At 37.1% G+C, this 13,381-nt stretch overlaps 1 long non-coding RNA gene across 2 annotated transcripts in view; it reads left to right on the top strand.

Annotated features, from left to right (window-relative positions):
• LOC132428935 (uncharacterized) overlaps positions 1 to 13,022 on the top strand; it is a 290,602-nt gene extending 277,580 nt beyond the window's left edge. For both annotated transcript variants that reach the window (XR_009520260.1, XR_009520259.1), the window contains exon 3: positions 12,914 to 13,022. This is a non-coding gene — a long non-coding RNA (uncharacterized lncRNA). The remainder of the gene's footprint in view (positions 1 to 12,913) is intronic.
• Positions 13,023 to 13,381: the final 359 nt, after the last annotated feature.

Genomic DNA, 13,381 nt, shown 5'->3' with positions numbered 1-13,381 from the left:
TTTGAGTAACCTCCATACTGTTCTACATAGTGGCTGTATCAATTTACATTCCCACCAACAGTGCAAGAGGGTTCCGTCTTCTCCACACCCTCTCCAGCATTTACTGCTTGTAGATTTTTTGAGGATGGCCATTCTGACCTGTGTGAGGTGATACCTCATTGTAGTTTTGATTTGCATTTCCCTAACAATTAGGGATGTTGAGTATCCTTTCATGTGTTTGTTGGCAATCTGTAGATCTTCTTTGGAGAAATGTCTATTTAGGTCTTCTGCCCCTTTTTGGATTGGGTTGTTTTTTTTGATATTGAGCTGCATGAGCTGCTTGTATATTTTGGGGATTAATCCCTTGTCAGTTGCTTCATTTGCAAATATTTTCTCCCATTCTGAGGGTTGTCTTTTCGTCTTATTTATGGTTTCCTTTGCTGTGCAAAAGACTTTAAGTTTCATCAGGTCCCATTTGTTTATTTTTGTTTTTATTTCCATTTCTCTAGGAGATGGGTCAAAAAGGATCTTGCTGTGATTTATGTCATCGAGTGTTCTGCCTATGTTTTCCTCTAAGAGTTTGATAGTTTCTGGCCTTACATTTAGGTCTTTAATCAATTTTGAGTTTATTTTTGTGTGTGGTGTTAGGGAGTGTTCTAATTTCATTCTTTTACATGTATCTGTCCAGTTTTCCCAGTACCACTTATAGAAGAGGCTGTTTTTTCTCCATGGTATGTTCTTGCCTCCTTTATCAAAGGTAAGGTGACCATATGTGCGTGGGTTTATCTCTGGGCTTTCTAACCAGCTCCATTGATCTATATTTCTGTTTTAGTGCCAGTACCATACTGTCTTGATTACTGTAGCTTTGTAGTATAGTCTGAAGTCAGGGAGCCTGATTCCTCCAGCTCCATTTTTCTTTCTCAAGACTGCTTTGGCTATTCGGGGTCTTTTGTGTTTCCATACAAATAGTGAATTTTTTTGTTCTAGTTCTGTGAAAAATGCCACTGGTAGTTTGATAGGGATTGCACTGAATCTGTAGATTGCTTTGGGTAGTAGAGTCATTTTCACAATGTTGATTCTTCCAATCCAAGAACATGCTATATCTCTCCATCTGTTTGTATCATTTTAATTTCTTTCATCAGTGTCTTATAGTTTTCTGCCTACAGGTCTTTTGTTTCCTTAGGTAGGTTTATTCCTAGGTATTTTATTCTTTTTGTTGCAATGGTAAATGGGAGTGTCTCCTTAATTTCTCTTTCAGATTTTTCATCATTAGTGTATAGGAATGCAAGAGATTTCTGTGCATTAATTTTGTATCCTGCTACTTTACCAAATTCATTGATTATCTCCAGTAGTTTTCTGATAGCATCTTTAGGATTCTCTATATATAGTATCATGTCATCTGCAAACAGCGACACCTTCACTTCTTCTTTTCTGATTTGGATTCTTTTTATTTCTTTATCTTCTCTAATTGTTGTGGCTAAAACTTCCAAAACTGTGTTGAATGATAGTGTTGAGAGTGGGCAACCTTGTCTTGTTCCTGATCTTAATGGAAATGGTTTAGTTTTTCACCACTGAGAATGATGCTGGCTGTGGGTTTTTCATATATGGCCTTTATTATGTTGAGGTAAGTTCCAGCTATGCTTATTTGCTGGAGGGTTTTTATCAAAAATGGGTGTTGAAGTTTGTTGAAAGCTTTTTCTGCATCTATGGAGATGATCATTTGTTTTTTATCCTTCAGTTTGTTAATATGATGTATCACATTGATTTACTTGGGTATATTGAAGAATCCTTGCATTCCTGGGATAAACCCCACTTGATCGTGGTGTATGATCCCTTTAATGTGCTGCTGGATTCTGTTTGCTAGTATTTTATTCAGGATTTTTGCATCTATGTTCATCAGTGATATTGGCCTGTAGTTTTCCTTTTTTGTGACATCTTTGTCTGGTTTTGGTATTAGGGTGATGGTGCCCTCATAGAATGAGTTTGGGGGTTTTCCTCCCTCTGCTATATTTTGGAAGAGTTTGAGAAGAATAGGTGTTAGCTCTTCTCTACATGCTTGATAGAATTCACCCATGAAGCCATCTGGTCCTGGGCTTTGTTTGTTGGAAGATTTTTAATCTTAGTTTCAATTTCAGTGCCTCTGGTTGGTCTGTTTATATTTTCTCTTTCATCCTGGTTCAATCTCAGAATGTTGTGCTTTTCTAAGAATGTGTCCATTTCTTCCAGGTTGTCCATTTTATTGGCATATAGTTGCTTGTAGTTATCTCTTATGATCCTTTGTATTTCTGTAGTGTCAGCCGTTACGTCTCCTTTTTCATTTCTAATTCTATTGATTTGAGTCTTCTCCCTTTTTTTCTTTGATGAGTCTGGCTAATGGTTTATCAATTTTGTTTTTCTTCTCAAAGAACCAGCTTTTAGTTTTATTGATCTTTGCAATCATTTCCTTCATTTTTCATTTATTTCTGATCGGATCTTTATGATTTCTTTCCTTCTACTAACTTTGGTGTTTTTTGTTCTTCTTTCTCTAACTGCTTTAGGTGTAAGATTAGGTTGTTTATTTGAGATGTTTCTTGTGTCTTGAAGTAGGATTGCATTGTTAAAAACTTCCCTCTTAGAGCTGCTTTTGCTGCATCTCAAAGGTTTTGGATCATCGTGTTTTCATTGTCATTTGTTTCCAGGTATTTTTAAATTTCCTCTTTGATTTCTTCAGTGATCTCTTGGTGATTTAGTAGTGTATTGCGTAGCCTCCAAGTGTTTGTATTTTTTACAGATTTTTTTCCTGTAATTGATATCTAGCCTCATAGTGTTGTTGTTGGAAAAGATACTTGATATGATTTCAATTTTCTTAAATTTTCCAAGGCTTGATTTGTGACTCAAAATATGTTCTGTCCTGGAGAATGTTCCATGAGCACTTGAGAATAAAGTGTATTCTGTTGTTTTTGGATGGAATGTCCTTTAAATATCAATAAAGTCCATGTTGTTTAATGTATCATTTAAAGCTTGTGTTTCCTTATTTATTTTCATTTTGGATGATCTGTCCGTTGGTGAAAGTGGGGTGTTAAAGTCCCCTACTATGATTGTGTTACTGTCGATTTCCCCTTCCCCTAACAGAAGGCTGTTAGCATTTGCCTTCTGTACTGAGGTGCTCCTATATTGGGTGCCTAGATATTTACAATTGTTATATCTTCTTCTTGGATTGATCCCTTGATCATTATGTAGTGTCCTTCTTTGTCTCTTGTAAAGTCTTTATTTTAAAGTCTATTTTGTGTGACATGAGAATTGCTACTCCAGCTTTCTTTTGATTTCCATTTGCATGGAATATCTTTTTCCATCCCCTCACTTTCAGTCTGTATGTGTCCCTAGGTCTGAAATGGATCTCTGGTAGACAGCATATGTATGGGTCTTGTTTTTGTATCCATTCAGCCAGTCTATGTCTTTTGGTTGGAGTGTTTAATCCACTTACATTTAAGGCAGTTATTGATATGTTCCTATTACCATTTTCTTAATTGTTTTGGGTTTGTTATTGAAAATCTTTTTCTTCTCTTGTGTTTCCTGCCTAGAGAAGTTCCTTTAGCATTTGTTGCACAGGTGATTTGGTGGTGCTGAATCCTCTTAGCTTTTGCTTGTCTGTAAAGGTTTTGATTTCTCCGTCGAATCTGAATGATATCCTTCCTGGGTAGAGTAATCTTGGTTGTAGGTTTTTCCCTTTCATCACGTTAAATATGTCCTGCCACTGCCTTCTGGCTTGCAGAGTTTCTGCTAGAAGATCAGCTGTTAAACGTATGGGGATTCCCTTGTATGTTATTTGCTGCTTTTCCCTTGCTGCTTTTAATATTTTTTCTTTGTATTTAATTTTTGATAGTTTGATTAATGTGTGTCTTTGTGGCGTGTTTCTCCTTGGATTTATCCTGTATGGGACTCTCTGCACTTCCTGGACTTGACTGACTATTTCCTTACCCATGTTAGGGAATTTTTCAACTATAATCTCTTCAAATATTTTCTCAGTCCCTTTCTTTTTCTCTTCTTCTTCTGGGACCCGTATAATTCGAAGGTTGGTGTGTTTAATGTTGTCCCAGAGGTCTCTGAGACTGTCCTCAATTCTTTTCATTCTTTTTTCTTTATTCTGCTCTATGGTAGTTATTTCCACTATTTTATCTTCCAGGTCACTTATCCGTTCTTCTGCCTCAGTTATTCTGCTATTGATTCCTTCTAGAGAATTTTTAATTTCATTTATTGTGTTGTTCATCATTGTTTGTTTGCTCTTTAGTTCTTCTAGGTCCTTGTTAAACGTTTCTTGTATTTTCTCCATTCTATTTCCAAGATTTTGGATCACCTTTACTATCATTACTCGGAATTCTTTTTCAGGTAGACTGCCTATTTCCTCTTCATTTGTTTGGTCTGGTGGGTTTTTACCTTGCTCCTTCATCTGCTGTGTATTTCTCTGTCTTCTCACTTTGCTTAACTTACTGTGTTTGGGGTCTCCGTTTCGCAGGCTGTAGGTTCGTAGTTCCCATTATTTTTGGTGTCTGCCCCCAGTGGGTAAGCTTGGTTCAGTGGGTTGTGTAGGCTTCCTGGTTTGGGGGGACTGGTGCCTGGGTTCTTGTGGATGAGGCTGTATCTTGTCATTCTGGTGGGCAGGACCATGTCCAGTGGTGTGTTTTGGGGTGTCCTGATTTTAGGCAGTCTCTCTGCTAATGGGTGGGGTTGTGTTCCTGTCTTGCTAGTTGTTTAGCATAGGGTGTCCAGCATGGGAGCTTGCTGGTCATTGAGTGGAATTGGGTCTTAGCATTGAGATGAAGATCTCTGGGAGAGGTTTCGCTGTTTGATATTACATGGAGCCAGGAGGTCTCTGGTGGACCAATGTCCTGAGCTCGGCTCTCCCACCTCAGAGGCTCAGGCCTGACACCTCACCAGAGCACTAAGACCTGTTCTTTAGGAATTCTGGGGCATTTTTTCTTTGTTTTCTTTCTTTCAGGTATTTTTTTTTCTTACTTAGTTGTGATGAAATTTCTAGGAATGAAGCAATAGGCAGGTGAATAGTCTCCAATTCAAAGCCAGGCGTTTCTCAAGCTCTTGCTACTTCTTGTTTTCCTGGTTTCCCTGGAGGGAGAACCAGGAGGTGGTGCTGGGCTCCATCCCTACTCCTTCCCCATGTGGACTGGTGCACACACGTCCTCTGGCTGCCTCTGCTTTTGGAGGGGTAGCCCAGTTATGAAGGGATCTTTATAGTCCTTTCTGGTGTCCAAGGTCTTCTGCTAGTTTTTAGCCAGTGTTCTGTGAGAACTGTTGCATCTATAAATGTATTCCTTATGCATCTGTGGAGAGAGATGAACTCCACGTCCACCTACTCCTCTGCCATCTTGAATATCTCTCTGAAAATATTCTTGAAAAATATTTTTAAAGTTCAGGTCATATTAATGAAGACCAAAGAGTGCTGTATGTGTATTTAGGGGGAAGGTGGTTCACAAAAGCATGGCAAATCATCCTTGGATGAGTATATCAAAAAAGAAATAAAAATTACAACTGCAGTCTATTTACAAAACGATGACAATGAAAACTGTTTACCAAAACTTAAAGGATATGGCCAAATTTCTAATTAGAAGTAAATTCATTGTCTAATATGACTTAGTTATGAAAAATATATAATCATTTTTGTGAACTAGCTAGAAAACTGAAGGAAAGCAGGAGGAATAAAATAGTAAAGAAAACAATGGAAATAAATAAATTAGAGAAAGAAAAAATATGAGTAAATTTTAATCAGAAAATAAAGAAAAAAATTCATCACATTTAGAATGAATGAAAAGATATGTAATGCTGTATATGTACTATGTATTATTAAAATAATTTTAATGAAAATGTTGTAAGTGAAACTTCATGCTACTTTGAAAAACACAATACAGTGGTAAATGTCTAGGGAACTTACAAATTATCAAAGTTGATTCAAGCAAAAATGGAAATATTTTATGGATGAAATCATATGGCAAGTATTTCAAAGGATTATTAAGCAATTATTCTATTAGATAAAAGTTTTAGGGACAGATATTTCCACTAAATTCTTTTACATGCTAAAAATAATATGAACTGTAAAAAGTATAAGAGCAGAGAAAAATATTGAACATATGTAATACATTTAATAAAGTAAATAATAAACTAAATAATGAAATAATAAGCTAAATAAATTTAATAAATTAATGAATATGTCTAATTCATTTAATATAAAAGTGATATCAAAAATCTTACCTATAATGTATATAATAATACTATGGAATTTTATTTTGAATTTATGAATGTGGATATAAAAAATTCAAAATAAAACACTAATAAATAAACAGTAAACTAAATAGACCAATAAATGAAGTTAAACAGTATGGTTTAAAAAAACCATATTGACATAGAAGAGTGAATTCCTGAATAAAAGAATCCAAGTTTATTAAAAAAAAAAACTCTCTCTCAAAAAGTCAAAACGTGGAAGGCCACATGATCATATCAATCACATCTGATAAATTTTAGTATCCAGTATTGAAAAAGAAAATCATAGTGAAGTAGGACAGTGTTCTTTCTTAATATGAAAAATATATCTTGCTAATTACAAATATCAAGCTCATTAAAATTGGCAGGAGTTGAGAGGGAAGATGCTTTCATATGAAACAGAAATAAAATTATTCAAAAGGAAGAAACTTAATATTCATAATTTTCAAAATACTTTAGAATTAGAATAACAGCATTGGATCAAGTGGTAGGTAACAAAGCACATATATGATATTCAATTACTTTTCTACTATAAATATTTAGAAAATATAAAGAATAAAAGCATCCACTCAAAGCATAGCAAGAATATAAATATAAATAACTACAATAAAATATGTGAAAGCTTATATTAAAAAACAGAAAAATAGAAACCAATAAAAACATATTAAAAATTAAATACAAACTGGCCAAGCACATAAATAGGCTATCCTCCAAAAAAGACAACGTATGCTTAGTGAATATAAGAAGAGAAGTATTCCATTTCATTAGAAGTCAAAGAAAAGAAAAAATAATGAAATACTATTTTCCACCTATCAAATTAATAAAATTTTTTAAAATAATATTTTTTAAAAGAATGTTGAGAAATTGCTCTTGTCAATTGCTGTTAAAATGAAAATGGCTACAGATGTTCTAGAAAGTGACTTGACAATAGTTATCAGGAACCACAGAGAAGTTTCTACCATTGGTCCTGGTAACTCTACTCATAAAAATATATCCTTGTAAAATTATGAGAAATGTCTGAAAAGATTATGTATAAGTGTCTTGATCATGAGTTTATTGTAGCAAATTATTAGAAGCAATCAAAATGTCTAATAATAAGGAGTCTGGAATATGATGTAACATTTTAAGACCATTACAAATCATGTTTGCATAAAGTAGTTAATGACATGGGAGAATGCACATGATATAATTTATCCATGTATATCTAGAGAGAGAAAGAGAAAAAACTAGGAGGAAGCACACCAAAATATTAACAGCTCTAAACCTCTTTGTAATAGGATTACAAATTATTTTAAAATTATTTTTACATTTTTCTTCATCTTCTAAAATTTCGAGAACCTCAGTCAGACCAAAAGCTTGAAGAACATTCCTGGTTATATTTTCTTTTGGCCAGGACCAAACATGACTGTCTGTCACGGCATCTATGTTATGGCTAACATATTTGTACTGCCTTTTTCTTTCAGTCTGATATTTTATTTTTATTTTATAACTTTACATTGATGGTTTCTCCCCTTCCCTACCCTAGGGTCTGTTTCAATCCTTTGTGGAATGAAACGAGGGACTAAACAAATAGGCAAATGGGAAGAAATGTGAATTGTATGTCCTAAGTGATTTTCATACTCAATTCTATTCAGTTTGAGTCCAGAACATGGCCTTGGAGCCTTCCACTCTGAGGTCAGACTTGTTCTTCTGTGTCTGATTAAACATTTCAAGAGAGAATGCTCATGGGCCATTGACGATCAAGCTCAGAGCTCCTGGGAGCTGCAGTCCTTCTTATCCTTATGTCAGTGCTGGGTAAAAAGCAGTGACATTTGAGAGAGAAGGCATGGGTGAATCCTACTACATCTTCATTCTCCACTTGCTATGCCTAGAAGTGTGGTTGGAATCTTGATCATGCTCAGTGTTGAATGGACCAAGTAAGAGGACCCTTCTTGTTACTGAAACCCTTTTAACTTTGGACAAGATTGAGGCAGATCATTTCTCCATAAAGTTCAGTTCGTTTTTTTTTAAAATCTTTTTAACGTTACAGATTAAAACTAAATTTTAGCTATGAAAGTTTGAAGGGAAGATCCACAAACCACCTTAAATTTTCCCTTTTCTCATGAGAGAGACAGAGAAAAGATCATTCTATGAAATATTTGACATAATGCTACTCTGATAAGTCTGAAGAAATGTGAGTCACTACACAACCATTCTCTCAACTCAGGACAAAAAACTTCACGGAATTACTGTGCTTTTAATCCAAAGAGCTGGGTGTTTGGCATTCCACAGTGCTTTGCAGTATCATGCCAACCAGGGGAGCCTCTCATGAAAACAGTGTGTTGTTGAATTGTGGGTCTTAGCTCTCTTGGGTTGATAAATGGCCGTCGATTTTTTAAGACCCTTCTTGAGTCAAGAAAGGATTATTGGATTAAGATGTGTCCGGAAATATTTTAAACACTTAATGTAATTTACATCTCAGTACTGGGGATTACTAATTAGAAGCTGTGCATTGTGGAATTTTTTTTTTCCTTCATAGGAAGAGATGTAATGCCAAATCACTTACACATGAAGGTTAAGTTTGTTTGGAAGACAGAATTTAACAGTGTAGCAATTCTTGGAGTTAATGCTGAAGGATATTATGACCTGCTTTTGGACGTGTGCTTGCGTGGGAGTATGTGTCCACGCACATGTGAGATTCGTCTGTTGGAGGAGCAAGAGTTGAGCAAGCAGGAACCAAACAATAGCTCTTTTCGTTAACAGGTGGGGTCACGTTCTATCTGAGATGACTGGCTAGAGAGCCATGGAATGAATGCTAAATGTTGCTTTGTTTCCTACTTGAGTTTCAGCACTGTATCTGCCCTCCTCCCTTCCTTCCTCCATGTTTCCCTCTACCCTTCCCTCTCTTCATAATATACCGTTGTTTACATACTTCTATGCAGCAATAAAAAGCTCCAAAGCAATGTTAAAGCCAGGTGTAACTAGTTGGTTTAATTCTAATAGATTTTGTATTTATTTGTTTTTACATTGACTTGGCCTCCTTACTTTTCTCCATCCTACTTGGAAAAAGGAGATTTCTCATTGTATGGTCCTATGTTTTCCATTTTATTTCTCAAAGGAAAAAAAAAAAAGAGGACTGTGGGAGCAAAAAAATAGTAGCACAATATGGATTCATGAAGATTTAGTCCAAAATTCTCTCTCTCTTTTTCTTCTCAGACAAGGAACTTGAATCTCAAAGCAAATGAAGATGCTGTCGTCTTTTTAAAACACTCATTTGGGAGAAAAACATCCTAAAACTGTTAGGAACCTTGAAATATGACTGTTCTTTCCCATTATATTCAGTAGAACACATTGTATTATTGGCCTTTACGCTTGCTACTGCAACAAACAAACCCCAAATGATATAAAGGCTCAAATATGGAAGGAGTTTGCTTTTCTCTCAGATAAAGCATAAAATAGGTGTTCCGGATTGATGCACATCTTTTCCCCAAATGGTGATTCAAGGACCCAGGTTTCTTCCACCTACTACTCCATCATCAACACTCTGGCTTCCAAAACTGTCATCATCAATCTGTGTCAAGTTAATGGTATGTGAAAGATTTTTTGTTAGGGTCAGGACTTCAAGCCCATCTTCACTTCACTTGTGTTCACTTAGGCTCAAATTCCACTGGCTAGAGCTCAGTCACACGGCCACATCCAACAGAAAAGTAAGGAAAGGGTATGGCCTAGCTATGTGGCAAGGAAAAAGAGTATACAGGCTTAGTGAACAGCTAGCTATGCTCTGCTCTCAACTGAAAATTCTACTTGCTTTGAGCACTTTCAGTGACATTTTGCTTCACGAGCAAATGTATTGGACCATGGTAGGCAGATAAGATTTGGCTATACACAAAAGTGTGAATCAGAGCACAGCCTCTGTACAACACAAGGGTGTCTCAAAAAGTAGAAATATTTCTAAAAAAAAAAAAAAAGTAGAAATATTTCTTTGTGTCCATTTCAAATGAAAAATGGAGGATGGGGTCTAATGATAGATTGACGGGCATCTGGAGACACCTGTTTGGGGACCAAGACTAGAGTATAGGAGGGTGTAATAAGTAGGCAGAGGAGCATCATTCTGGTCAGAAGTTATGACCAGTGGGAGCACTAGAAACTTGCACTGTTGTTCCAACTATTATACTGGCTAAGATCTAGGCATGTTGACAACCATTACCATCAGAGTATAGTAATGACAGCAGACCCAGTGTGAAAAATCAAGACTGAGCAAAGCTGCATTTGTCTGTTCCAAAAGCTATATTATTTCCTTCTATCATTTTGCTCCACACAGGCAAACTGATTTATAAGTTATAGTCTCTGAGCCTCCATTAATTTCACTAAGGGCATTTCACACTTGTACAATAAATGTTTGAATTAAGACATTTCTTTTCTGAAATTGAATTGCATGTTAACTGGTTATTGGCTGTTGCTTCTGGTCCACACAATTACAGATAAGAGCACTGATCTGGCAAGAAAACAAATTGGCTCTTAAAAGAGGACAGTTTGGATTTGACAGCTACAGATGATGAGGTATCTCTCTAATGGATCCCGTGTATCACCATCAGAGGTGTGAGAGACCTGCAAACCCTTTCTCGCAACTGCCCACTTCTACCCTTTGATCTGCCTTCCCCTTTCAGCACACATTAGCTGAACCCACTGAGAGGGAATAATGCCTCGAGTTATCTGGATGGTTGGTGAGTCTTGAGATAGGCAGAAGTTACTAGGAGAAATCTTCTTGGTTCAATCAGGTAGCATTACAAGTGATGTTGGTTCCAACTACAAATGCCTGACAGTCGACAGGTGTAAATGCCCAAGTACTTCCCCCAGGGATGCTAGACCATCAGGGGTATTACCCAGATATTTCACTCTATTGGAAAGAACCCAGATTCTGGCCACCCTGGCTAGAGGACAGCTAATGTGATGTATGGTTAGGGTAGTTTGCCCAGAAATTGGTTTGCTGGCGTTTAGGGACTTGATCTGAGCTCAAACCTTTTGGGAAGAATGACTCAGGTCTGGCTCTATCTAGTGACCTCAATACAGAAATAGAACGCCCTGCTTCCTTGTCAGGAATATCAGCAGATTGACCTCTGCCCTTCTCCTCTATCCTAGTCAAGGTAGGAGGCCCCTGGTGAACAGCTCAGCACTGCCCATCTGATATCTCAGCTGCCCCCAGTAGAAGCCAGCTTGGGGTAGATTCCTTTGACTTTTAAGAGTCATCTATACTATTCCTCCAGTGTAAGATGATCTCATTGTAAAACTCTCTCTGTCCCCAGGGGAGTGATAAGCAGCATTCTCTTTAAGAGTTTCAGGTCAAAGTCCAGATTCCCAGGTTTATTCCAGCTCTGGATACATCTAAAAGAGGCTATTACTTTCCAGGGGTCAAGCTTTCAGATCTTACCCCATCGAGAAGATAATAAAAAAGCACTTGTAGTTGGATTTTATTCATCATCTATATAATCACTGAAATTATAGATGAAAACGGCCATTATGTCATCCCAGCTCTCTTGCTGGCCAGTGTGTGTGTATTTTCTCTTTTATGACATCCCATAAAAGCATCCTACACAGGGTTAGATCATAACAGTCTCTCAGCCATTTGTGGCAAGTGCAAAATATTCCAAATGAACTGAGTTCCTGCCTGATTTCCACCTGGAAGATTCTGGAGATGGCTGAGTCTGTGCAGCCGTGCCTTTTTCCTCATCTCCCCCATCTCTGTGATGGCAGCATGGCCAGCTCTGTCTGGACAGTGGTATAGGACCCGTGTCATTATGGGCTCTGACAGAAGGAGCTCGGGTGGTTCCCTGGTCATATTTGTCAAGCGGATCCTCCATGGGAGGCTAGAGGCACATTCTTGGAGAGTCAAAAGTTTTTCATGAGAAGTCTTCTATGTCATATTTTCATTTCAATGATATTAAAAACACATTTGCACATATTCTGGGGCATCTGGAAGACCTCGTAACTGACAACTGCCACGTGATTCCAATGCTCCAATTGCATTTGCGTTAGGGCCAAGGAGTATGTTTCACGAATGAGAAGAGGGGTGAGGTAGAATTCACTTGCACTCTAGTGAAAACCAGAGGACTTCAACGTGTACTGAAGAAATGGTGATTTCTTAGAATTGTCATAAAGAGAAATACTGAAGGGTTGGAGTCATTGCATAGCAGGTGACAGCAGAGGAAGACCAAACTCAAAAGCAAGTACACATGCCATAGCGCTTGGAATCACACTCACATTCTGAGCAAAAATTAATTTTTACCAAGCTGTCGTATGTCATACTAAATTAATGGTAATAATTCCAGTATTAATTTTTTAGTTTTATTTGCAAATTAATTTTGACTGTATTGCTTAAGGGCTAATATGCATAAGGAGTTTATGCCTAGTTTAACAGTTATATATATTTAAGAAACATTAAAATACAGTGAAGTCAACATGGGGCTACACGACAGTTGTTCTTCTATAAAAAGACATTTATTCACTGATCAAGTTGAAGAAATACTGCTTTGGAGGATTACCTTGTGTCTTTCCCAGGTCTGACTACACTTGTTCTATCTATAGCTCCAAGGGCTATCCACCGAAAGCACCATTTTCTAATTTCAGTGAATTTCGAAGTCGAAGGATGGGACTAGACTGGATCATATTTAAGGAGGAGGAAATGATTTTCTTTCACTTTTTCTTGCAGGATGTTCTGGCCACACCACTGGAACAAGACCTTCTATGGATATCTCTGAGCAATTGCTCACAATATTGAGAAGCGAGAGAAATGGATGAGTTGTATATGCCCTTCCTAGATACGTCCTTCTGTCCTCTGATAAGAAGAAGGTGCATATAGCCTTTTGATAACAACCTGTCTCATAAAAAGTGGTCAATAAGCCGAATGAAAGGACAACCCAGGTCAACAACAAGAAGCCACTGAGACATGAAATAGACATTAGACATTGGTTAGTTGATCAAAGAATATTCCAGTAGGATGGAAGATCTCTTCCAAAGCAGTCTTTGGAAAGTTCCCTGGTGCACAGTCTATTGAGTGGGGTTCCCAGGGGTCTGGTGTAGATTAAGCTCCCTCTTTCATGTTATAAATTAAAACAGAAGAAATCTAGTCCACTAGTCCTCCAGGCAAATGCTTGATTGTTCTTTGTAGGAATCCCCT

The sequence above is a fragment of the Delphinus delphis genome, chromosome 8 (genome assembly GCF_949987515.2).
Source record: "Delphinus delphis chromosome 8, mDelDel1.2, whole genome shotgun sequence".
NCBI classification, from domain to species: domain Eukaryota; kingdom Metazoa; phylum Chordata; class Mammalia; order Artiodactyla; family Delphinidae; genus Delphinus; species Delphinus delphis.
The sequence above is the reverse complement of the archived record's forward strand: the minus strand, read 5'-3'. Positions and strand labels throughout refer to the sequence as shown.